The sequence below is a fragment of the Triturus cristatus genome, chromosome 5_2 (assembly GCF_964204655.1).
Source record: "Triturus cristatus chromosome 5_2, aTriCri1.1, whole genome shotgun sequence".
NCBI classification, from domain to species: Eukaryota; Metazoa; Chordata; class Amphibia; order Caudata; family Salamandridae; genus Triturus; species Triturus cristatus.
In genome coordinates, this window is record NC_140588.1 from 12,931,690 (window position 1) to 12,957,788 (window position 26,099).

At 46.0% G+C, this 26,099-nt stretch overlaps 1 protein-coding gene across 2 annotated transcripts in view; it reads right to left on the minus strand.

Annotated features, from left to right (window-relative positions):
* LOC146822587 (fibrous sheath-interacting protein 2-like) overlaps window positions 1-26,099 on the minus strand; it is a 638,078-nt gene that overhangs the window by 577,522 nt on the left and 34,457 nt on the right. For both annotated transcript variants that reach the window (XR_014962060.1, XR_014962059.1), the window contains exon 2: window positions 18,267-18,312. The gene's annotated coding sequence lies outside the window, so the exon portion shown is untranslated. The remainder of the gene's footprint in view (window positions 1-18,266; window positions 18,313-26,099) is intronic.

Here is a 26,099-nt window from a genome sequence, read left to right on the forward strand (position 1 = left end):
ACATTGGCCGGGCGGCCAAAAACGACCTCGTAGGGACTAAGTCCCACTCGTGAATGCACAGTCATTCTGGTGGACAGGAGTGCTAGAGGCAGAGCGTCAGGCTATTTAAGACCTGAGCTCGCTTGGATTTTGGCCAGTTTGAGTTTTAGAGCGCCGTTGTAGCGCTCTACTAATCCAGCTGATTGGGGGTGATTTGCAGCGTGAAATTTCTGCTGTATATCTAGTCCCTCACACACATTCTTCATCACTTTACCCACAAACTCACTTCCATTATCACTCCACACCATTCTTGGCATTCCAAACCTAGGGAAAAATTCTTTCACAAGGGCTTTGGCTGTGGATAGAGCAGTATTATCTTTTAGGGGATAAGCCTCTATCCATTTTGAAAAAGCGCAAACAACCACCAATACATATTTTAGGTTGTTGCACCTTTCCATGTGAATAAAATCTAGCTGCAAAACTTCAAATGGATATGATGGAGGCGCAAAATGACCAGCTGGAGTTGGGGTTCCCCTACCAGGGTTGTACTTTAAGCATACCATACAACTCTTGACCACATTCTCTGCACACTTAGGAATTCCAGCATTCTGCCATACTGGAGCCAACAACTTACAGATTCCTTTCGTACTGATATGTGCCATTCCATGTGCCATAGTAACCACTGGAAGCACATATGCATCAGGTAACAACCATCGCCTATGTTCTGACAAATCAATCCAACAACCATTCTCATCCAACTTACCCATACTTTCTCTCCATTTGCTCAACTCTTTCTCTGTGGCTTCAGCTTGAAGGGACTTTACACTCTCTATTGTGTTTTCACACATTCCAACATCACCAACCCATCTTGCAGGGCCTGCAACATACATTCGAGTCTTTACATCTTTTGCTGTTTCTTTCGCGACTTCTTCAGCAAACGCATTACCACGACCAACATCATCAGTGATTTTCTTGTGCGCACTGCATTTCATAATCGCAACTTGCAACGGTAGGGTCAGTGACTCAAGGAGATCATTCACCAACTTGCCATTCTGAATCTTAGCTCCATGCGAAGTCAGGAACCCACGTTCCTTCCATAATCGCCCAAAACTGTGGGCCACGCCAAAGGCGTACTGGCTGTCCGTATATATGTTCACTTTCATTCCTTCAGACAACACGCATGCTCTCGTAAGGGCAATCAATTCTGCTGCTTGAGCCGAATTTTGTGGCACACGTGCAGTTTCCACAATCGTGTGCAAAGTCGTGATAGCATATGCAGCAGTCGTATCACCATTCGGGAGCTTGAAACACGAACCATCCACCCATAAGGTACCATCACACTCAGTCAGGGGTGTATCTTTGAGATCTACTCTCCCTTTCGTCTCTTCTTCTGTTCTGAACAGACAATCATGTTGCTCAATCTCATCTAGGTCTGCTGGAATTGGCAATAATGTAGCTGGATTCAACCTGTTGCATCTCTTTATGTGTATATGATTTGCTAACAGTGTTAGCTCATATCCAGATAATCGCGCACTAGTTAAGTGCTGCGTCTTGGTCCTGTTTAACAATGTGTCCACAGCATGTGGAACCATAACAATCAATGTATTATCCATTACTAGTCCAGCAGATTGTCGAATAGACATAGCTGCGGCAGCTGTGGCTCTCAGACAACTTGGCAATGCCCTCGCTACAGGGTCCAAGGTTGATTAAAAATATGCGCATGGACGCGGTCTGTCGCCAAAAGGCTGTGTTAACACTGATAACGCGCAACCATCTTTCTCCTGAACATACAATGTAAAAGGCTTGCTGTAGTCAGGGGTACCCAACACAGGAGCTGAACATAATGCATTACGCAATTCCAAAAAACTTTTCTGACACTCTTCAGACCATGGGATAGGATTCGGTGTGTCTTTGCATGTTAATGCTAACAAAGGTTTTGCCAACAAGGAAAAATTAGGAATCCAATGCCTACAGTATGAAGTAATGCCCAAGAAAGCACACACTTCTCTCTGTGTTCTTGGCACACTCAACTGTGCAATGGCTTGAATTCTTTCTGGGGTCAGTTTCCTTCCCTCCTTCGATAAGAGATGACCTAAGTAGGTCACTTCTTGTCGACAATATTGCAATTTTGAGAGAGACACTTTGTGATGAAAGGCAGATAAATGACGCAACAATGACAATGTAGCTTCTTTGCAAATCTTTTCAGTATCCGCGGCGATTAGTAAATCGTCAACGTACTGAATGAGGATAGCGCCACTAGGTAAAACCAGTGCATCAAGCTGCGCTTTCAAAGCTTGGCTGTATATTGATGGACTTTCACAGTAGCCCTGGGGAGCGCGTTTAAAGCGGAAGCTTCGGCCTCCCAAACTGAAGCCAAAAATGTCTCTGCTCTCCTCTGCAATTGGGATGCTAAAGAAAGCGTTCTTCAGATCGATCACTGAGAACCATGCAGCGGAGGCTGGAATCATGGTTAACAGGGCAGTTATATCAGGGACAACTGGAAACTGTGGCACAACAATCTTATTAACCTCTCTTAGATCAATCACAAATCTGTAAACAGGTGGCTGTGAAGGGTCCGTTCTTTTTAAGACAGGTAAAACCGGACAATTGCAAACGTTGCCCCTTGTCTCTTCAATCACACCCTTTTTAATCAAATCGCTGACAATTTCTAACAACGCTTTCTGACCTTCATTGGAGATCTTATACTGGGGAATACGTGGCAATCTGACATTGGCCTTTAAAGTTACGACATATGGCGGTATTTCCAAGAGACCCACATCATTGGGACCAGTAGCCCAAAGGACATCCGGAAGGGATGACAATTCAGGTGGCATTGCATTTTTAGACAAATACATTGGGGAAATCACTTTCTTGCCTAATGTAAGTTGTACTCCTGAGGGAGAACAATACAGCGTGGCATGCAATCTTTTTAGCAAATCTAATCCTAGCAAATTCTCACCACAACCTGTTGTTAGGATGAGAGGTGCTTTTAGCTCACAAGGTCCAACAGAAAGAGACATAGGACTAGAAATCGGGTTCCTAACTGGGGCGCCAGAAAAACCTACTGAAACATTCATTTCGCCAGACAAAGGCGCGCCAGGGAGTTTTGAATGCATGATTGAACTCTTTGCAGCACCAGTGTCTAGCAGAAAGGGCTCCGTTACATTTGCTGTAGTTACTTTAACATAAGGTCCGCTCTGATCCACTGGCACTGAAACAACTCCCTCTCTCCGTCTACGGCTGTCCTAGTAATCATTATCCTCTACATTGTCGTCTTCTGCATAATAATCATTATTGTAGTACTGGGCTGTATTACCAGTCGCGTTGGCCTGCTGATCAAAGCTATTTATGGTATTTTGAGGCGGAAGAGGACGCGCGTTCTGGAGAACATTTCCACGCCCTCTGCCTCTAGGAGCTTGCTGACCACCTCGACCTCTTGCGCCATACGCATTACTGTTACGCTGCATTAATTTAGGGCAGCTATATTTAAAATGACCTTCCTCTTTGCAATATGAACATTGGTTGGGACCTACAGGGATTCGTGGTTGATAATACCCATTCATTTGCTGATTATTCTGAAACTGTTGGGGCTGGTGATAGACACCTTGTGTTTGCCTATAATTATTCTGTCCTCCACATGGCGGATAGGCCTGCTGTAAAAGGACCTTTGTTTTTAGTTCTTTCGTTTTCTTATCTGTTCTATCCTTCTCATCTTTATCTCTATTTTCATAATACTGTGCAGTAGCCAGTATTTGCGCTGAAGAGGAAACAGCCCAAGAACTTTCTGAGTCTTTTAATTTTTTACACAACTCGGGAAGTAGATTCTGCACAAATTCATCAACAAATAACCGTTGGCCACCTTCAGTGCTCATGTCTTGACCACTGTGGTTGATAAACGTTTCTTCAAACCTGGTGAAGAAATCGGACACTGTCTCATCTTTCTTCTGCTTGCATGCAGATAGTTTGTCCCAATTTACGCGCATCGCGGGCATTATGGTCTTCATGTATGTAATAATTCGACCAGGGAGTTCTGCCACTAAAGGGTCAGGCTTTGCGCCACCAACTTGTCTAGCATCTGCAGCAACGATATTAGCCCATGTACCCCCTAGTTCTGCAGCATGATCCGTATTACGGATGGATCCCCATAAAGGCTGTGGAACAACATTCCCAAATAACATATCTATGTCAGCCAGATTCATGACGCACGATTCTGCAGTTTGGGATAACTCCTTATAATACCCTGTAGGGTTTTTACGGGGGTCAGGCAATGTCTGCTTAAGCGCTAACACCTCAGATCGCTTCCATGGGACATGCACCCAAACACGCTGAAAATGAGCTAAGACAGGTGGAACAGCATTTGGATCAGCGGGTCTCCAAACTGGGGGAACCTCACGCATCAGATATTGGCGCGCTTTTACCTTCTTCCCCACAGGGAAATCCTGCTCAAACAACGACTGCTGGCAATCATCATTCCTCAAAGATAATAAGGTCGCAACTGCTCTATTTATATCGGGGCCCACAATCGTACCTTTTTCAAAATCGAATCTCACTTGACACAACTCCTGCGGGTTTCGATCTCTGCCATGTTCATCCAATTCCTCACAGAGGAATTCACACATCTTATCAAAGACATACCTCTGTTTTGGGGCATCCCATTGGTGAAAAACGTTAACAACTGATTCCACATCATAGAGTGAAGGGAAACCAATCCACCTACGCGCCAGGTGATCTAACACCTCTTTCTCGTTGGGACCAGGCAGCTGACTACGCAATTGCTTACGCTGTAAACTAGGAGTCGCACTAGATGATCCAAAGAGAGGCGACATTAAACTAGTAACTACATTAGCTAGACGTTGTCGCGCTGAAGGAGAAGTTGAGGCGAAAACGGGGGGATAGACAGAGGGAAGAAAAACAGATTCAGATACAGGTACCTGGGTAGTGTAAGAAGGAGCGTAAGGGGAAGCCGCTGGCGTGCTAGGCAAAGTCGCAGGAAGCGAGGGGGTAACAGGTAACAAGACTGGCGGCCCTTGAGAGGGCTGCACTATAGGGGTAGGAGCCAGCTGAGGAGGAGCTGGCAGCTGTGGGAAGGCTTGTGGCATATTTACTGGAGGCTGCGCATTTACAAGCTGTGGAGGTGCGGTGGCATTTTGCGCATACGGGGGTGGCGAACTTAGCAAATGGGACATTAGGGAATCTTTTTCTTTCTCTTTTGTCTTAGATCCCTCCGCTCTGACAAGGAGAATCTCATCATCACTCCCAGATTTAAGAAGGCACGTTCAGGCGGAAGACGTTTCTCAGTCCACACCGCCCGCCTCTGGAATGCACTCCCCCGCGACCTGAGAATTGAACCACATTACCTACGCTTCAGGAAGCGGTTGAAAACCCACCTTTTTCCCTAAAAGCAACTTGCTCTTCCGGAACCCCGATCTCCTTACCCCCCTCCCTTACCCCCCTCCTTTCCCGCCCTCTGACCTGTAGAGGTAGGGTTCTTAGCGCTGGGATACCTCCGGGTGACTACGCGCTTTATAAAAAATTTTAATAATAATAATAATCTTGCACAAGGGGTGACAAAACAGGGTAACATTTATCAATCCCTAGTTTGCGCTGTCTGTGCAATTGCTCATTCATTTGTTCCTCCTCATTATCTTTAAATTGCACAGCTGCTTGCATCACTGACATACCTCTTTCTTTCTTATTCTTTTTCGCTAGCTTAATTTCCTTCTGTTTGGCTTCCTTTCGCCATAGGCGGAAAGAATCAAACATCACCGGCCGGGCTTTCTTTTTAAACAATTTCACTTCCAAATTATCTAAGATATCTGTATCGAAACTACCATTTTGGGGCCATTTTAAAACACCGTCCTTTCTGGTGTATCGGATCCATACTTCATTATATGCAATGGGGCCCACGCCATGTTTTACATAAAGCTCATAAGTTGGAGTTCCAATTGGAGGAACCGGACATGAATCCTCTAACTGGAAATCCCTTCTACAACTTAAACAAAACCAATTACCAAATACACTAGCACCAGGCATCTTCGCTCACTAGTCTAGTTTCAAACGTCAAAGGATTATCGAATACGATAGTCTCGTGAATACACGAGTCCTCTGGCTTTGGGACTTGCAAGCACCAAATCAAAATGATCCCGAAGGATACCAAATTCAAACTGGGAGACGCTCCACTTATACTTAACTGAATATTGATGATCGATGGCGTCACCAGAAGACTCTCTCGATTGTTTCGCTCTACCAAAATCGTCAAGGGTCCAAAACAGGGCGATTATTCAGGGCAGCAGTCCTTCGTAGCCGTCGGGACGCGGAGAACCTCGCAGAAAAGACTTTCGGACCACGTCGACATGCAGGGGTCGATGAAGTGGCGGCCTTCCTCCAGAATTTCCACACGAAGCTCCTCACGAACCTCTGGCTTGGACCGGTACCGCTGAAATCGCGCCGAGTTGGGCGCCAACTGAAGTACTGGGTATTTTAAGCCCAGCGGTGCAGGGGAACACACCCTATGACTTCGGGGTTCTTCCTGTTTCAGACCTACAGAAACACAGAGTCTTCTGGGTGAAGTCAAAGATCAGTTTATTGCCTGCAGACCAATTACAGGTATCCTAGAAGTACAACAGCGTGTATGTTCTCAGGAGACTGCTGAAAATCACAGAAACTGGCTTCTTCTTAAATACAGAATATCCTGCTTCAGGCATACAATCCTTAGTTTACGATATGGCCATTACATGTCTACATTACAAACGAAAAGGCAGAGTCATGATGACCATCGCACATTCCAGTTAAGCCAGCCCGCAATTATTTACCCAGCAAGGCTCAGATCCCACATCAGATATCGATAGGCCCCAATAAACATGAGCATCTCCTGTTTGGAAAACAAGCCATAAAGCAGGAACAGTCAGGTGTGAAAGAGATTAGCTGGAGGCTCGTGTTTAATATAAAGGCTTTATGGTGTGTCAAGCCCTGATGCTAATCACAGGTGGCCAGAGGACGGGGAACTCGTAAGACCAGTTTGACCTGGGGCAGCAGAGCCAAGCTGCCCAGGTCACAGAAAAGTCAAAGAAAGGCACATGTGCTCTAAAAGGCCCGTATTTGCCTCATGCAATGCAGCCTATGTGAGGGCAACCATAAGATGGCCACCGATCTAAAATGGAACCCACGTAGTGATGTATAATAGCGTATACACAGTGCATTGATAGCTAAAACGTTACACAAAGCACTTGTACATACCGCATTAACCATTCGCGGTTCACTAATACCGGGATAGACAGGGGTAGGGCCCTGCCTCCTACGCGGTCCCAAATTGCAAAGTACGACACTCGGTCAGGGACCTGCTGGCGTAGGCGATGGGGGCCCGCTCTTCGTTGCTCTGGAGTTGGGTCAATACCGCTCCCAAACCAAAAGGGCTTGCGTTGACCGCCATGTTGGTGGGCTTCGCCGGGTCGAAGTATGAGAGGGTAGTGTCCGCAGAGAGGGCCGCCTTCGTTGCTTGGAACGCTTGCTCCTGTTCCGGGCCCCACTGCCACATGGTCGACGACTTGGTCAGCTCCCTGAGGGGTTTGGTGAGGTTGGAGAGATCCGGAATGAAGCGGCCGCAGAAGTTGACCATGCCCAGGAAACTCCGGGCCTCCGAGATGTTCGTCGGGGCTGGGGCGTCTTGGACATCCTTCACCTTGTCCGGGTCTGGGGCCACCCCTTGGTCCGAGAAGGTGTATCCAAAAAAGCTGATCTTATTCTGCAGGAATTGACACTTCTCTCGGTGCAGGGTCAGGTCTGACTCCTGAATCCTTTTGAGGACCCCTCTCAACCGCTGGTGGTGTTCCTCTATGGTTGACGCATAGATTAGCAGGTCGTCGCTCACATTAAGCACGCCGGGGAGCCCACTGAGGACTTCTCTGATGGTATTTTGGAATACCTCGGCGGCACTCGAGATGCCGAAGTTGAGGCGCCGATACCGTCTGAGGCCCACATGTGTGGAGAACGTGGTAATGTACCTCTAGTCCGGATGAAGCGGTAGCTGGTGATAGCCTGATCGTAGGTCCATCTTCGAAAACCACCTGGCCCCGTTCAGATCTCCCAGGATGTCATCAATGGTGGGCATCAGGTGTCACTCCCTCTTGACCGCGGCGTTGGGGAGGCGCATGTCCACACAGATGTGGCCTTGTCCTGGCTGTTTCGGCTTCCTGGCGATGGCGATCGGGGATACCCATGGGGTTGGCCCGCTGACCTTTTTGATGATGCCTTGTCTCTCCAGGGCCTCCAGCTCCTCCTCGACCTTTTTCCTTAGGTGGAACGCGATCCGCCTGTGCCTCAGTGCCACAGGTTGGACCGACGGGTCGATGTGTAAGGACACTTCCTTTCCCTTCAGGCACACGATGCCTTTGAAAACCTCTCCGAACTCTTCCATGATGGTATCCAGTTCTTCCTCTAGGACTGCCATGGCAAACGAGATCAGTCTCAGCTCTTCGGCCGATTGCCCGGTCAGCAGCATCGCGCTGCCCTCTTCTGTGACATAGACGGTGGTGCTGATACTCCTCTCACCATGTTGTAGCTCTGTCTTGAAGCACCCGATGAGGGGGATGGGTGTCTTCTGGCCGTACGCAAACACCCGGATCTTCGCCTCTCGCAGCGGGGGCTTGGTGCGCAGTTGGTGGTAGACATTGGCGGCCATCAACTCAATGGATGCCCCGGTGTCAATTGTCGCCTTTACCTCCTGTTGTTGGACTAAGATGCGACATTTCGGAAGTCTGCGCTTCTTCTTCTGTGGCTGGTGGATCGCAAACACATAATGGACTGGGTACTCTTCGGTGTCATCGTCCATGTCTTCGCGGTCTGCCTCTTCCTGCACCGCATGGGCCGCCTCCTTCTTGACTCTGGTGGACCGGCACACCGCCGCAAAGTGATTCATCCACCCGCTGGCGCTGCACTTTTTCCCTCTGGCCGGGCAATCTTGCATGCGTGGGGCTGGCCGCCACAGTACCCGCATTCTTTCTTCATCATCTCCGGTTGTCTTTTCCCTCCGGCTGGTCTCCCTTTGGGCCGCACTACGTTCACCGCTTCCGCTACTTGCACTTGCTCCGTCTTCACGGGACGATGTAGGGCTGCTTCCATGTGTGAGGCCCTCGCCTGCGAGAGCTCCTTCGACCGTCCGAGGGTGAGGATGTCCGCGAGGGGCTTTCCTTCTTCCTGGAGGACCGGGACTCGGAGCTTGGACGAGTAGCACCCCTGTATGATCTGCCCTCGGATCTCCTCTTGCTCATCGCGGAACCCACACGTGCTGGCTAACTCCTTCAGCCTGCCGTGGAACGCATCCAGAGACTCGTCCGCCTCCTCTTTGGCTTGACGAAAGATGAACCTTTCATAGTCTCTATTCGCCATGGGTTCGAAATGGGCGTTGAGCGCGTTTAGCAGCGCGTGGTACGTTTTCGGCGTGGCTTCCACAAGAGTTTTGTAGATGCGGTGGATGTCTTTGCCTCCTAGGTGGAGTAGCAGTGCTCTGCGCCTTTCCCTCGAGATGCCTGCCCCTTCGAAGTAAATTTGGAGGCGGTCCGTCCAATCCCTCCAGCGCGGGGCGAGGGACGACGGGGCACCGTCAACGGCAAACGGCTCAATGGCGGGAATCGACGCCATCCTGGCACGCGCGCAGCACGCGGTGGAAGCCGGCTACCTCTCCTCTTCGTCGAAGCCGATGGGTGTGCACCCCCTATGGGCGTTGCGCGTGGACTTTCCTCGTGCTTCTACACCAACCAGCGGGCGCGCATACCTCCAGACGTTATCCGTGGGACTCTCCGGGTGCTCAGGGGCTTAGGCAACCCCACCAGGCGTGGGCCTGCTCTGGCGGAGGGTGCGGCCGTCGTCAGGCACCTCTTGGCAGCAGGCGTGTCACCACCCAGGCGAGACATACCCCTCACAGGCCGCAGGATGGAGCTCCAGGGCTCTCACAGAGTCTCCACAGATGGCAGGATGGGCCTTCAGGGCTCTTTCAGTGTCTCCCACCTGACCTAACAGCAGGCACAGCCAGGTCACCATGAGGAGGGGACACCACACTCAGGCTCAGGACACATGGGTGGCCGATGTACACACTGTGGGGCACAAAGGCAGCAAAGCAGGGCTCAGTACACCCCTCGTCGCCAGTGTAGTGTTCCTAACGCTAATAATTGCATGCTCGCGCAGTAGCGCTAAATAAACACAGGAGCCGGTACTTTGCACTTAACATGTGGCTCCCGACTGCCGCGCCGAGGCCACGCCTATTTATTTATATTAGCTACCGTCTGATGTCACGCGTCAGCGCTAGCGCGCCCCGGCAGCGCGGAAGGCTAGAACGCCTCGCGCGCGCCGGACATTACACTAATGAGGGGCACAATAAGTTGCCCAGAATCACATATCGATATTGGGCTGAAGCCAGGATTCGAGCCTGCTTCGTCATGATTCAAGGCAGGCAGCGATAGCCAAGAAGCCAACCCCTCCTCAAGCGAAATAGAAAGGGACAGCACGCACCCAGGGCGGAGAAACTACATGGGTGTTAGAGGGTATGCGAACGGTGAGAGTGAATGCCTACCGCCGTAAATTAGGAACGCCACTGTTTTGTTGCGCATGGTATAATGTCAGGCATCGTGCGCATGCGACACACAGAGTGCGCAGTCACCCACCAATCAGACCGCAAACAAGCATTGAAAATGCAATATGACTCAGATTTACCCAAGACCTGTTGCATTTTAAATGGAAGTGCCAGCATGGATGAAGGCACGAACGGGAGGGGATGGGGGCGTGGTTGTGGTACAATAAGTTATGGACTGTGGGAGGGAACAGGGAGAGACAGGGAAACAAAATGGTTTTAGAAGTAATGGGGCTGATAGCCTCAGAAGGGGAAACATGACGCCATGGCAGTCAGGAGGCGGGACCAAGAAGGCACAAACCAATCAAAATGCAGAATTTGGCATTGCAGCCAATCAAATTTATGGCCGAAAAGTGGGCGGAGCTTCCCCCGGCTAAACTGTAAACAGCATCTCTCAACGTAACAGCACATGCGCTGCCTAGTCGAGACCTAAAAAGGAGGGAAGCCCAAGACCCTTCATGACATTGAAGGTCCTTTCATATCTCTAAAAATACAATGCATTGTTAGAGTAGAAAATATTTCTTTAGATCAGAGACCGCAAACATGATTTTTACTTAACATCTGGATTTATTTATTTAAAAAAGTATTTTCAGGTAGGGGTGAAGCCAAAAAGTATGTAAGTATAAACTACACAAATTTCAATCAGATCTGTAAAATAACAGTGAGTGGAACCCAGCAAATGCTTCCTAAAAACACGGGAAGAAAACGCAGCTTTTTGGTGTGGTGTGGTATGGCCCTTAGAAAGTAGCTTGATCCCTGCATATATCACTTAAGAGGGACGCAAGCCAGTAGAATATGCAAGCGAGTAGCAGATTTAGTGGGTTTTGAGTTCTTTGTACTCATTTTTAGGTCGAGCCTAGCGCAGCACGCATGCGCTGCTCTATGAGAGGCTTCTTGTGAGCGCCCAAAACTTCTTTATGTGGGTCTGACTCCTCTCATACATTGTATTGCCCTTTGCGTGTGTCTTTCAATAATGAAAGCACACAAATGGCCAAAGGCGGGTGCATGTCCCACCTCTTCTTGAAAGGTTCACTCCCATGGCGTTTTGCTCTCGGGAGCAAGCAGCGACGCGCAGAGTGCAGCTGCATTCCTCGTCACGTCGTGGATCAGGTTACTAATTACACACAGCACGGTCGCTTTCACTTTAACAGCCGCGCTCGTTTTTAGGTCTCGCCTGACCCAGCGCATGCGCTGGTCTGGCGAGACTTATTGAGAGGGCTCTAAAAAGTGCTACCAAGCCAGCCTAGAGCTACAGTGCATGTGCGCGGGCGCGCGCACCGCGCTTTTCCACGATTACTTTCGGTTTCGCGGCCGCTTTGATGTTTGATCGCGATCACGATCACTTTCGCGGCCGCACGGCCGCTTTGCATAGCCAATAGGTCTCGCTTTTGGGACCTTATAAGTATTTAGTTATGCAACTGTTGCATGGCTAAACACTAATAAGGTCACAAAGGCGAGACCTATTGGCTATGCCAATGCTTGTTTTAATTCACTTTAAGCTGAGTGTCGCCCGCACTCCCCTAAGCTCCACCCACTTTTCATCTAGCATTACTCCGAGTTTATAAGGGTGCTTGCGCTATCTACACGAGATTGTAGAGGTCTCACGCACCGAGCAACTACCCATCCATCACAGGGAGACAAAGAGCTGTTCTGCTGTTTATACTAAGGACAGAGATCTATGCAGCCTGGCTATGAGTCCTTTCTTTGATGATAAACACCACAGCAGAACTGTGTTTCTGTACCTTCCAAAATCAGTAAATTCAAAGGAGGGACGTGCTGTCAACAGATGTCCGCCCCCACCAAGATCCGGGAAAAGGGGGGTGTTATGTGAATTCTTATCTGCAGTGGCCCTCTTCTGCCTCTCTGGGCAATTCCATTACTGCTGCTAGTTTTAATGGCTTTGCTCCCGTCTTTGCTTCTGTCCTCCCACCACTCTCCAACGGAAAAGCAGATTTTTCTTTAAACATGGGGCATGCCCATCACTGCTTCTGCCCTCCAACAAAAATGCTGCGATTATAAACATCAAGGTAGAGCCGGATTTAGTCAAAGGCATAATGCATATCACGTCTCCGTAATAGCTTTTTCCTTGTATGCATACTCTGTTTTATTTTTGTTGTTATTTTTACAGAGGCATTGCATTTATTTCTAATAATATTTGTTTGAGTGTGGCTGCGCTGCCTTAATGTAATTAGTGGCACTCACTTTGCAAACATGCGATGTTCACATTTTACAGTGTACACTGCCCACGTTCCATGATCTCTAGAAAACAAACTGATCGGTTTGTCTGAGCTCTGCAGAGACTTATAAACAGGCAAGCAGCGGGTGTTTCAGGTAGGTGGATGCACTATAGAGCTGAGTGTGGGGACTTTAAAAAAAAAAAGTTGCTCTATTCCAGTCTTTCCTGCTGCCCTCCCACCGCCGTCTGACACAGGTGCAGGCTCCGCTGAAACTTATTAAAGGTGAGCAGCTGGTGTTACATTTAGGTGGCTGTAATACGGAGTGTGATGACGTTTAAATAAATAAAATAAAAAAGGTTGATTTGCTCCCGATGTTGCTTTCGCACTCCAGGCACAAAGGCAGGCTAAGCAGAAATGTATTAAATGTGAGCAGTGGGTGTGGAATGTAGGTGGCTGCACTATGTATCTCAGTGTGGTGACTTTAAACAAAAAAATGTTTGCTTTGATCTCGTCGTTGCTTCCGCCCTCCAACAAAAATGCAGGCTCCGCAAAAACTTTTGAACGGCAAGCAGTGGGTGTTTAATAGAGGTTGCTGCATTTGGGAGATGAGTACGGAGACTTTTTTTTTATGGCTTTGCTCCCATCGTTGTTTCTGCCCACCGAGTAGATGTTGCAGCACCAGGATAATGTGCTGAATGGCTAAATACAGCTACGGTCCCAAAGGCAAGACCTATTGGCTACGCCAATGCTTGTTGTCAAGTGGCACAGGTAAGATGTCATGGAGATCAGAAGTGACTGTATGAGTACAACAATTAACACTTGCTGTGTGACACATTTTTGGTTAATCATAATCAGATACCTTCCCCTTCACTCTCGCCTGAGCCAGCCTGTATGGAGATTTTTTTAAAAAAAATAACTTTATTGGCATTTAGAGAATCACATAGACAGCATATTACAAAAGGAGTCCATCTTGAAATAGTTATCCACCCTCTCCGACCATCCCCACATAAATGAAGATAAACAACATGTGGTAGTATCGATAATTCTCAGGATATCCAAGAAGGAGAGGGAGGGCAAAGGCATAATAATCTCATGCAGATAAATGTCCCATCACTCACCTATGAACAATAAAACTATTAGCTAGGATTCACTGTAGTTTCATTGCTCCTAAATTAGAGAACCAATCCATACTATCCAGGGAACTCCATGCCAACAAATAACACATTTCTTCCCCCCACTCCCCTCCCAACCTACCGCCATCTCAGATCATCATGTCAGTGAGAAGGATGAGGTGTAGAATTGCGCCCTAGGTATCTTAATGTTTCTTCAGTCATTGTCATCCATCATATGATCACCTCACTGGAGTCAGCGATATCCCTACCTCATCAGCATAACCAGACATCACTGGTGTCCGTGGCTCCCGTAATTGAGATAGCATATAGGACAATGCCTGAAGGTTGTGCTCAAGTTGTTTTCCATCTCTACAGATATGCTTCATCCGTACCTCTTCTGCAGTCGCCCATTTGCACAGGTTTCTCAACCATGCCTAAACTATTGGGGGAGAAGGCCGATGCCCCATGATAGAAATGCGTCTCTTCGCCAGTACCAATGCTAGGAGAACAAATCTCCTACTTTAGTTTCTTGTTTGGGGAGGAAAGTAAGCCAAGCAACACCTTCAGCCTGACGCGTTTCAGAGCTTCATGAAGCTCTGAAACGTGTGTCCTTTTAACATTTGGAATTTTACACAAAACCCACTGGAGGGTAATAATGGAGCGTAAAATAAACCACAAGTTCCGAAATGCTTTGCAACAACATCAATTAAGCAGGCACACCGGAGGCCTAACTAATTTAAGCAGGAAGTTTGAACTGTGGCAGCGCAAAATGTTTGTGTGTTCTGGTGCCTTCGAAAAAGGAGCATGAAGCTCTGAAACGCGTCAGGCTGAAGGATGGAAAAGATCGGTATGAAATGCCAGTTTCCTGTTGGATTAAATATTTGTGAAAATCATCAGCTTGGGAGTGCGTCCTCATTGGAAGGGCAATTTTGGGAACATGCATTATAAAACATTTGTTCACATAATCTAATTTTCTGTAACAGCAACCTGAATGCAAATCGATATGAATTCATAAAGCCTTAAAATATTTAAACTTTGTGCAAATTATTCCAGTTTTCAACAGACAAAACATTCTCATACCGCTGCAGCAATCCTGAATCCAAGTTAATATAACTTCATGAAGCCTTTACATTTTTTTTTTTACTTTTGTTCAAATTACTTTATTTTTTGGATAAAGAGGGAACTGTGCTACCTCTACTGATTTAATATTATTCTGTAAAATCATTGGCTTTAAAAGGATGGTGGCGCTGTAGTGACAGTGCGGGACAAACAAAGCGCAGATGATTGAGATCCTGGATCCCCGAGTTACACAAGTTACACTCTTTCCTTGTTTTTCCAGGAGAGTACCAGTTTGCAGTTAGCTCATTTAGCTGGAGCAAGTTCATTCAAAATAGTGTCAAAAAACAGCAGAGACCATGGTCCAAGTTCCAGGTCAAGTACTGCTGAACTACCTTGGGGCAGCAGCATGAAGTTACCGCCTCTAGCCTTTTCTTTAACATACAGTGCATAAGTCTCTCCGATATCTAGTAGAGCTTGAGGCACCCTTTTAGTAGCTTTTAAATTGCGTGGGAGAGAAGGAAGCCGCAGTTCAAGATAACTTAGCGCCAAGGCAAAATCCCGGGAAAATATTTATTTACCCGGCTCTGAATCAGAAACTTCACAATTTATAAAACCCTTCATGAAATTCTTTTCACTGTTCTTGAATTGATAGCCCCACTGAATCACACTGGTCAACCCTTGCACATAGGATCTCATCAGACCAAATTCCAGCCTCATTGCTGGGGTCAAAACAGATGAGTTAAAAAGACAGTTTACGTCAAATTTGCGCTTCCATTTTCTCTAGAAAGTCCCATTTTGTCACATTAATAGATTCTATGACATATAATAGAGTTGGAGGGACCTTGCAAATGAATACAATGGATAGCAACTGAATAAAATGTCTTAAACCCATCGCGTTATAAAAAGTACGTAACCCATTGACATGAGAAGAGGTCTTAGAAGAACAATATTCAATTCCAGCGTGTTACCTGCTACAATTTTCCCTAGATAAGGGTAAGAGTTTACGATCTTCAACTTCTCTGGACCTAAACCCCAGACATATTTACTGGTCTTCCCAGCCTTTCGACTTTTTAGAATGAATACCTTACTCTTTGAAATGCTGGTCTTCAAGTAATGTAGGGTGGCATATTGTTGAAGATACATCAGCCTGTAATTCAGGCACTTGAGTGTTAGGTCAGAAATTGCAATATCATCCGCATACATCAAACAAGGGAAAGGACGACAATCTATCTTTGGAGCATCTCTCTTGTTAGATGCATGGCAGTCAGGAAGATCCAAGACATACAAAGAGAAAAGTAATGGGGCCAGCTGACAACCATGTTTCAGGCCATTTTCTGTTGGAATTCTAGAGGATAATCCTCAATTGCCCCCCCTAGTAGCAGCTGACACCATGTGAAGGAGTGAAGGGTGATTATTATTGAAAGGAGAATGTTGGACATACCTAGTTTCTTTAGTTTTTTCCATAATGTCAGATGGCCCACCCTGTCAAAGGCCCTGGAAAAATCTATGAATGCCACATATACATAGATTGAGGTATACTTTGGTGCTATAAGTTTCAGCATAAATATTTTATTGAATGTACAATGTTTCCCGCTTGTTCAATAGGGAGAATTTGTTCCTCATCCACCCACTCTGTAAGGTGTTCTAAGATAATTCTAGCAAATGTTTTTCCTACTGCATCAAGCAATGCTACTTGGCCTATAGTTGCCAGGGAGAGGCTGTGTACTCTTTTTATGTAGCAGGATTAAAATACTTACAGACCAATAAGGGGAAGTAGCACCATACTGAGAACAGTGAGCAAAATGGGGAGTAAGGTAAGAGGCCTACCACAAGGGCTCCTTTATTGTAACAGCAATGGGCACTTCGCCCAGGCCCATTGTCCGAGGACCTCATTCCCTTAATAATGCCCACAATCTCATTTGTAGAGGGAGCACAGCATACTGGGGGAGAAGAAGAAGATTCAATAAAGAGAGTATGAAGCCACACAGAATCAGTGTTATCTGAGTACAGTTCTTCGAGCTTGGTTCTCCAAATTGCTTCCATTACTGTAACACGGAAGGACTTTTCTCAGGTGCCACAGCTTTTAGAAATAATTCCCAATATCTTTTGCCATCTTTACAAGAGGCTGCTTCTTTTAACTGAACCCAATTGTAATCTTCCTCTCTTTTCTTTAGAGAAAATGTTTTTTCTATATCTTCTCCTTTTCAGAAGATTCATTAATTTGCTTAATTAATTAATTTACTTCGTACAGCGGAAAAGGCTTTATTCTCACTATCTGTTTATCTCCCTGTTGAAACCAATCACCGGGTTAAGATGTAACCTCTGGTGGGAGGGTAAGATGGTTATTTTACAGGCGGAAACCAAGGTTTTTAGACAGATTCTGTGCTTAATTAGTGAGTCTGGGGAAAAAAAGATGCGAATTTCCCAATAATGTGTCAATGATTCTTTTAGTTTTGCAGATGCATTGGAGTGTCAATGAATTCTACCATTAGGTCTCTTGAACCCCACAGATACATCTTTAAAAATCCAGGTTACTACCTCCGTTAAGGTCACGTATATCACACAGTACATCAACATATGGTCGCTATAAGGATTATCTAGGACTTCCATATGTGTTATCATATTGAACGTGGAAAATGGAACAATTACATAATCAATAATGGAGCCACTCGAGAGAGATTTATGACTAACTATAATTCTCTTTTTTTCCATTTACTATACTCAATATTCCTTAACCTTCTAGCGGAAGCAAACCTCTTATATCAGCTCTACAGTTAGAAGGGAAAATATCGGAGCGGATTTGTCATGCTTCCTCTTCAGATTCATTTGCGAATAACCTTAAAGCAGGATTAGAGACTTTAGCACTCAGGTCGCCTATTAGTACTATATTTTTATATAACTCTGTCACCATAATCGTAGAGAGAAAATTGAACATAGTTTGAACACGTAGGTGGCGAAGTTCATCAGTGTGTAAAGTGTTTGCTGATTAGTCAGAACTACACAAAAAAGTTTACATTTTACAAGTGTAAAAACAAATTTGGAATGTATTAATACACAACACAGAGTGTGAGATTCAAGATGTACAATAAGTTAATGGCATTTATCAATTTGTATTTTAATAATACTTTTTGACAGCTAACATCATTCAAAAACATTCCATGCAATCACAGAGGCTTTTTTGTGAGACCACTTCCTGATTGCACCTGGCTGGCAAAAGTCCTGCGGTTTGGTGCACAGCAAATCACTTTCTGCACCTAGTCGAGCCACCAATGTTAGGTTTATCAATCTCCATCTCAAAGTCATATGATTGAACCTTACCATATACATTCTGCGCTCTAAGTCATCAACGCTCCAGCCATTTGCACTGCAGAAAAGAGAATTAAAAGACGTTAGGGAAGTGAAATGTCAACTGCAAATGCAAAGTGTATAGGCCAGGGTATAGTTGCTTCATTAAAGATCCACTGAATACACCACAGCATGAAGACTGCAGCCATGTCCCACTTCCTTTAGCACATTATAATCAGGTATACACTCTAATCAGTTGTTTTCCATTGCAATAAGAGGTGTCAAGAAAATCAGAAAATGTCAAAACACCTGTATTTGAATAGACGTCCTCACATTCGGTATGTATAAAAGCAACATTCCTTCATGGGTACGGTCTTTAAATTCATATATTCTGAATATCTCTTCCTATGTGATACATTAAAGACAAAAGTCTTTTCACAGATAAATGACAAAGGATATCTAGGGAGTCTTTGTGGAAGGTGTGGAGGAAATTTGGATCCCAAAGTACCTTCTGGATGTTATCAGGCTGCAAACAAATAATTTCACTCAGGTCAGAAGCAGACCCAAGGGCGAGCTGACAGACCCTGTCCCAGTCAATCCGGGTGTGAGGCAAGGGTGTGGTGTAGCTTCAAACATATTAATTTTATTCAATGACCTGGTGACATATCTAGAGAAGTGTGAAAATTATTCCCAGAGTCTAGCTGAGGGAAAGGTTCCAACACTTCTGTTTGCATATGATACTCTTCTGATATCAAAATCACCCATGGGCTTACAGAACCTTCTGGATCAGTTTGGGCTCTTCTGCAAACAGAGGGGCCTAGAGGTTAAGATGGGAAACATCAAGTATATGGTCTTTAATTCCTGTACATCGACTAGATCCAATCAGTCTCTTGACCGAGGTTCAGTTGGAGAGAGTTCATGTATTTAAGTATCTAGGAGTCAAGCTCACTGAGCAGTTTGATTGGATGCCTCATATTCTGTAGTGTAGACTAAAATTAGAACAATATTCAGGGGGAATTGTGAGGTCGCAACGAGGTTCCTTAATTCGCCAAATATCTCCAGCACTTCAAATGTACAACCTTAAAGCCCTTGGGCGACCATTGATGGATGGGAGCTATGGGAGTCAAATAGATGTAAAATCTCAGAATAAAATAGATAATCTCTTCATGCGACTCCTAGTCGCTCTCCCTGTTAGTTCCCCACTGATCTCTTTACGGCTTGATCTTGGTCTCAGATCTCTTGCTGATAAAACGGGATGGAGACCCATTTTCTACTGGTGTGGACTTTGGGCGAATCCCAAACTCGTGCCTTACCTACGGGGCCTAGAGGATGTTTTCGCGCTGCTTGGGCAGCCAAGATCCCTTGGCTTAGGTTTGTAAAGTATTGCCTGCTCCAGATTGGGTGTGGGAACGTATGGTGCACCCCCAAGCAAACTACTGGGGTATCGAAATTAAACTTAAAGGGCCTATACTAGTGGCTTCTTGATGATTCAAGCTTAGGGCATTCTGGAGTAGGTGCCCTATCAGCCTATATTCTTGAATTCAAAGACAAATATGGCATAGAAGGTTTTTGGGATGAGCTAGAACCTCCCCAAACCAAGTCACTTTATATGAAAGTTCCGCTAGGGACCCTGCCTCTCTGTTCTGTCGCAGCAAAATGGCAGCGTGTTTACAAGGAGACTCATGGATATTGTCCCTTCTGTCCCCAGGTGACTGAAAACATTGAGTATGCTATAATCTTTTTTTATTTTATTTCAATATAGTTTTTATTGTTTTTTTTACAAACATATAACATGCAATCGTCAACGCTTTGTCGTTACAGGGTGGCAGCCCGAACTGGCTGTGTTAGTCGTAGTACAATTTCAGATTATATATGCTTGACTGCCCCCCTATCCACTGTCACAGTAAGGGAAAAGGAGTGAGTAAGAGGGGAAAGGGTAGGAATTAAGGTACAGAGAGAAAGAGATAGCATACCAGAAGTTTACTTTTTTTTCCTCGATAGTGTATTGACCCAGTGGGGGTGAAATTTTTGCGCCAGATGTTTCATTCTGTTAGTACAATTCAAGGCATATCGTATGGGTCTAGGATTTTGTCCAAGGACGCCCACATTCCCCTGCAGGGTTTTCTCCATGGTGAGTTTCGTAGGGCAGTTGTATCAGCGCCTCTGAGGTACGTCACCCAGTTGAGCCAGCCCTTGAAGGTTGCCTTGGAAGTGTCTTTCCAATTGGTGAGTACCATTTTAACTGCAGCTGTTAGTAGGAGATCCAGTAGATCTCTGTCCTGTTGTGAGTCTACCTCTGTTGTCATGAATGCAGCGGTAAGTGTTGCAAATTCCGCTTTTAGTGTGCATCCTAACAATTTATTTATGAAGGTGAAAGTCTTCTCCCAGAATTTTTTAAGTTTGGGGCAGTGGTATATAAGGTGTGCCAAGTCCCCTTTTTGCTTGTCGCAATTCCAGCACTGGTCATTATCCCCCAGGCCCAGGGTTGCCAGGCGAGCCGGTGTCCAATACGTTTTGTGTTGGAGCCAGAATTTTGTCTGTGCTAAAACCGGGGAGATTTTGTTCTGCATGGGGGAGGTCCATAGCAGGTGGAGCTCTTTCGCACTGAGTGTAGAACCGAGTCATCTTCTGTCCAACATATCAGGGGTACAGAAAGAAGTGTTTTTTTCTATTATGTTGTAACTTAGGAATAAGAGTCTTTAGCGCAATAATTTGGATCCTGAGGAGCGACGTTAGACACTATATTGTGTTCACAGTCTCTCGATTTTTTTTTTGTACATCTGGAGGCTTGGGCAAATAAGCAGTGCAAGTTAAGATTGTACCGGTCTTCTGACTGGACTTACAACAGGTACTGGTTGTGGGTTTCTTTTGGTGCAATAGGCTACTTTCTACTGGTGTGTTGCTCCTATATTACCTATACAGGATCTGCACGTTTGGATAACATAAACTGTGGGATTGGTGGCAGTCTGATTCTGTGCACCCCCACTGGATATGTTAGCCTGTTTGCATTAGCTAGCTCACAGTGCCACTAGAATCTCCTCTTATCGGGGAGACAATAGTTTCTGGCAACCTCAGAAAATGACAACCCTGATCCCTCAGAATCGTGGAAACAATATCCTACCTTTCGCTCAGTCACTCGTGCTCACTTAGTTTGTCTTGCAGATACACAGAATAAACAGGCTGGGCGTTTCAATAAAGATTTATTGAACAGTTGTTATTCTAGTGTAAAATAGATGAGCTGCAATAACCATTAGACAGTAGCAGAGATATATGTTTAGCAATACTACAAAAGTAAAGGGATGGTATAGTTCTACTATCTTGCAATAATCATGAATACATACAAGTATATAAAACACATCATAATAGTGCGTGCTCCTACGATGCCTCCCTAACTAGATGTACCTAAATGTACCTAGCATCAGTGTAGGTGTTATGCCAAGAATCCCTCTAGGATCAAGTCAACCCCATTACCTGAGAATAAGAGAATGTGGGACCCCGTCCTGGTCTCGAGTTGGACACGCCGCGAGGAATGTTAGACTACTGCTAGCTGGAGTGTCTGCATGCAGGAACCTCAGCGTCTCTGGTCAATGTTTCAGCCGGGAAGTCATGGTCTCTATCTCTCTAAGCAAGACATGGATGTATGCTGTGTTACTGTGTCGTCCTAAAGGATGACATCGGCCCTGAACTTTATACAGAGATATTATAAGGAGGTGTCAGTCCTGCTGTTAGTCCTGCTGTGCTTCCAAGAAGCCTCATGCATAATGTACGAGATTCGAAACTAGGGAAAAACCTGCGTTCTGAACGCGTGTCATATCTAGGTAAAAGGTCAGTGCCTAAGAACCGTTATCTATGTAATGTAGGGAAGAATATAGGTGAAAGGTTGTGATGTTACCTGCTCCTATATAAGGTAACTATATAGAATATAGCACTACCCATATGGACAATTGCATGGCATGTTCACATTACATTGTAATTACATTAATTATATGTTTTTAATCTTATTTTAGTGCTTAAATATTTTTATGTTTTTATGGATTTTATGTAGTGTGCTGTTTCTGTGTGCTTTTATGGCTGCATAGCCAAATAAAGATTTATGATGATGACAAAGCATATTTCGGGGTTACATTTTAGAAATAGTCAAGCAACTGAAATATATTCAGCAATAAGAAAATTGCCCATGAGTGACAAAACAAAGTTAATATTAAGGGGCCGATTCCAATCCTGGAAAAAGGCTGTACAAATCGTTGTATGGAGCGTTTTTCCCGTACATCTCGTACCCGGTAAGCTTTACTTACAACCTAGGAAGTACGATTCGTACAGAAAGCCTCTTTCCATACAAATCGTACAAAAGACCATACAGCTAAAATAAACCAACGATTCTGATCCGGAACAGCTTGCACGCGACGTCTGTATGTATTTAAGCAGCGGTTTCCAGCCCAGCAAGTACGATTCGTCCCTACGTCACTCGTACGGCTCTTACGGGAGCCAAAAACAGCTGTAAAAGCAGAGTCCCCAGGGGTACGAGTCGTACAGGCATGCACCCCCGTGCGTTGTGTATGTACAGTGCGTACCCCAACATCGCGTATGTACTGTGCGTACCCCCAACATTGCGTACCCCAACATCGCGTACCCAACATCGCGTATGTACTGTGCGTAACACCAACATCGCGTACCCCAACATCGCGTACCCCAACATCGCATACCCCAACATCGCATACCCCAACATCGCATACCCCAACATCGCGTATGTACGCACCGTACATACGAGATGTAGGGGTACGCGATGTTGGGGGTACGCACAGTACATACGCGCGATGTTGGGGGACCCACCGTACATACACAACGCACGGGGGTGTATGCCTGTACGACTCGTACCCCTGTGCGACTCGCACCCCTGTAGGACTCGCACCCCTGTACGACTCGCACCCCGGGAACAACTTTTCCCGGGATACGAGTCGTACAAGCTCGCTTCCTAGCGGGTAATGGCATTCCCAGTGTACGGGACGTTTTCCGTACAAATCGTAAATCGTAAAGGCGGTCCGGATCGTACTAGTACGGTTGGACTGCATTTTTGCAATTTGTACAGAAAAGTGTCCGGGTCCGTCTGGTACAACTTTTCCCGATCCGATTTGTAAGGATCGGGCCGATCCGTACAAATCGGATCGGGAAAAGTTGTATTTTTTCCGTACGAATCGTACTTCACGGGTCGGACGGGACTTGTACGATTTGTATGGAAAAATTTACCGATATGAGTCGGACGGGAAAAAAAAATACAGGATCGGAAATGGCCCCTAAATGTTATAAAATTGATTCCAAAGTTCAGCAAACTAATAATGATGATAACAAATGTTACACAACATAACGACTATTAAAATTCATAAAATATTAGGGAGATCGTGATCTCAGTAGGCCATTACTTTACCTTGCACAGACCCCTAAGGCTGCTCCTGAGCGGTCGCTTGCTAAAAAACGCTTCTTAAAAAACTTTTAAACTGCTCATTGCAATTGTTTTATTGAATTTCCCTTTGTGTCCGCTCCCCCCCCTTTGAGCTACATTTTGCACATTTTAGGGGCTGATATTAATGCCCAGGACACGCTAGCACCTCATCACTCTTCCCCGCTTCCCAGGTGGGGCTTGGCCGTCCTCGAGGCTTAGTTCACCGGGTCCCGGGTTGCTGTAGTTGGCGGCCATCTTAGGTTGGGCGCTATTGGACGAGCGCTCTAGTCGCTCTACATAAGGAGGGGCTTTGCTCTAAATCGGGAGATTACCTTGCACAGACCCCTAAGGCTGCTCCTGAGCGGTCGCTTGCTAAAAAACGCTTCTTAAAAAACTTTTAAACTGCTCATTGCAATTGTTTTATTGAATTTCCCTTTGTGTCCGCTCCCCCCCCTTTGAGCTACATTTTGCACATTTTAGGGGCTGATATTAATGCCCAGGACACGCTAGCACCTCATCACTCTTCCCCGCTTCCCAGGTGGGGCTTGGCCGTCCTCGAGGCTTAGTTCACCGGGTCCCGGGTTGCTGTAGTTGGCGGCCATCTTAGGTTGGGCGCTATTGGACGAGCGCTCTAGTCGCTCTACATAAACGGTCAGCTATGCCTCCGCGCAGCGGACGCGGGCAGCGGACGCGCCGGACCTGCGCCGGAGGTTCGCCAGAGGTAAGCCCGTTTGCGCCCGTTCGCGCTCGGTCGGGCTCAGGGACCAGAACCTCTGACCAATCTCCCAGCTGCTCACAGACATACTCCCGCCTGGCTCTCCTTGCATTGAGGAGTGTCTCGCTGCCCCCTTGCACTCATTCTATAAATCCTGCGACGGATCGTCCCTTCTGTCAACACTGCCCGTTTAGAACCACGGAAGCGGATATTAATACTACTAATCCAGAAGGCATCCTGAAAATGGCTTTGGTCAATTGCCGCTCATTACCCAAACATGCCACTGAAATCTTCTTGTTAATTCAAGATTTCGGACTTGACATTCTTTTTTTAACTGAAACGTGGTTGGGATCCACGTCCGGTCCAGATATTGTTCAGGCCCTTCCTCCTGGATATCTGATCCAATGTAGGGACAGACAACTTAAAGTTGGAGGAGGGATAGCCATAGTATACAGGGAGCACTTAATTTGTCGTATGATCGACAGCTCCATCCCCGACTGTGAAAGCGCACAATTTGCCATCACTTTATCCCCAGAAGTGTCATTTTCTGGACTTCTGATCTACCGTCCCCCTGGCGCTATTGGACAATTTCCGAAAGGAATCATTGAATCAACCATAGAGTTAGCTAGCAGGGTCTCAAATTTTATAGTACTAGGAGACCTGAATCTTCATTTCAATAATCCCTCAGACACCACCGCCACAGAATTAACTAAAGATCTTGCGGCATGTGAACTGAATTTGATAGTCTCACACCCTACCCACTCTAAAGGGAACCTTTTAGACCCCATATTTTCCAATATTGTGGACTTAACATCAGCAGAGCCATACCCCACCCCCTGGACAGATCATATGGTCATCCCCTTCATATGGAATACGCCCACACCCGGTCCAACAGAACCGCCAAGTAAAACTCTGAGTAGGCGGTGGACAAAATTAAAAATGAACGAATGGGCAGAGGCACTGAATACAAGTGAACCTCAGGTCGACCAGGACATTGACAGGGCTAATATGGACTTTAACCAATGGATTGAATCATCATTGGATAGGGTGCTTCCTAAAACAAACATCTCCAAAAAGAAAGCCTCCACTAAACAACCTTGGTTCACGTCTGAGCTAAGGTCCCTAAAACAAGAATGTAAACGGTTGGAGAGACAGTGGAGAAAACACTTTGTGGAAGAGAAAAAAACTAAATACAAACTCTCTCTAAAAAAATATAAATCTGCTCTTAACGTGGCCAAATCCATCTTTTATGCAGAAAAAATAGAGATCTCAGCTAACGCCCCAAGAGAGATGTTCAAGATAGCTAAATCCCTGTTAAAAGCCCCTGACCCGCCATCTTTACCACTCTGCACGGAGGAGGCTGATGCTCACTGCATTAATCTGGCGAATTTTTTTGCTGAAAAAATTCAAAAGATCCTCCTGTCCCTCCCCCCTCTACCTCTTGAAGAATCCATCCTCCCTTTGCCAGATGATACAGATATTATTCTGCCTTGCCTCCCTTCCTTTTCCCCCCTCAGTACTGAATTGTTGCCCACGCTTTTCAACTCTGTAAAAAGCGGCTCCCCGCTAGATCCTGTCCCTATGAATATTCTAAAGTTAGCCTTATCCAACATCAGTACATACATTATCCATCTAGTTAACACCTCACTTGAATTAGGAAGGGTACCCCAAGACTGGAAACTGGCAATGGTTAAGGCCCTGTTAAAAAAGCCTC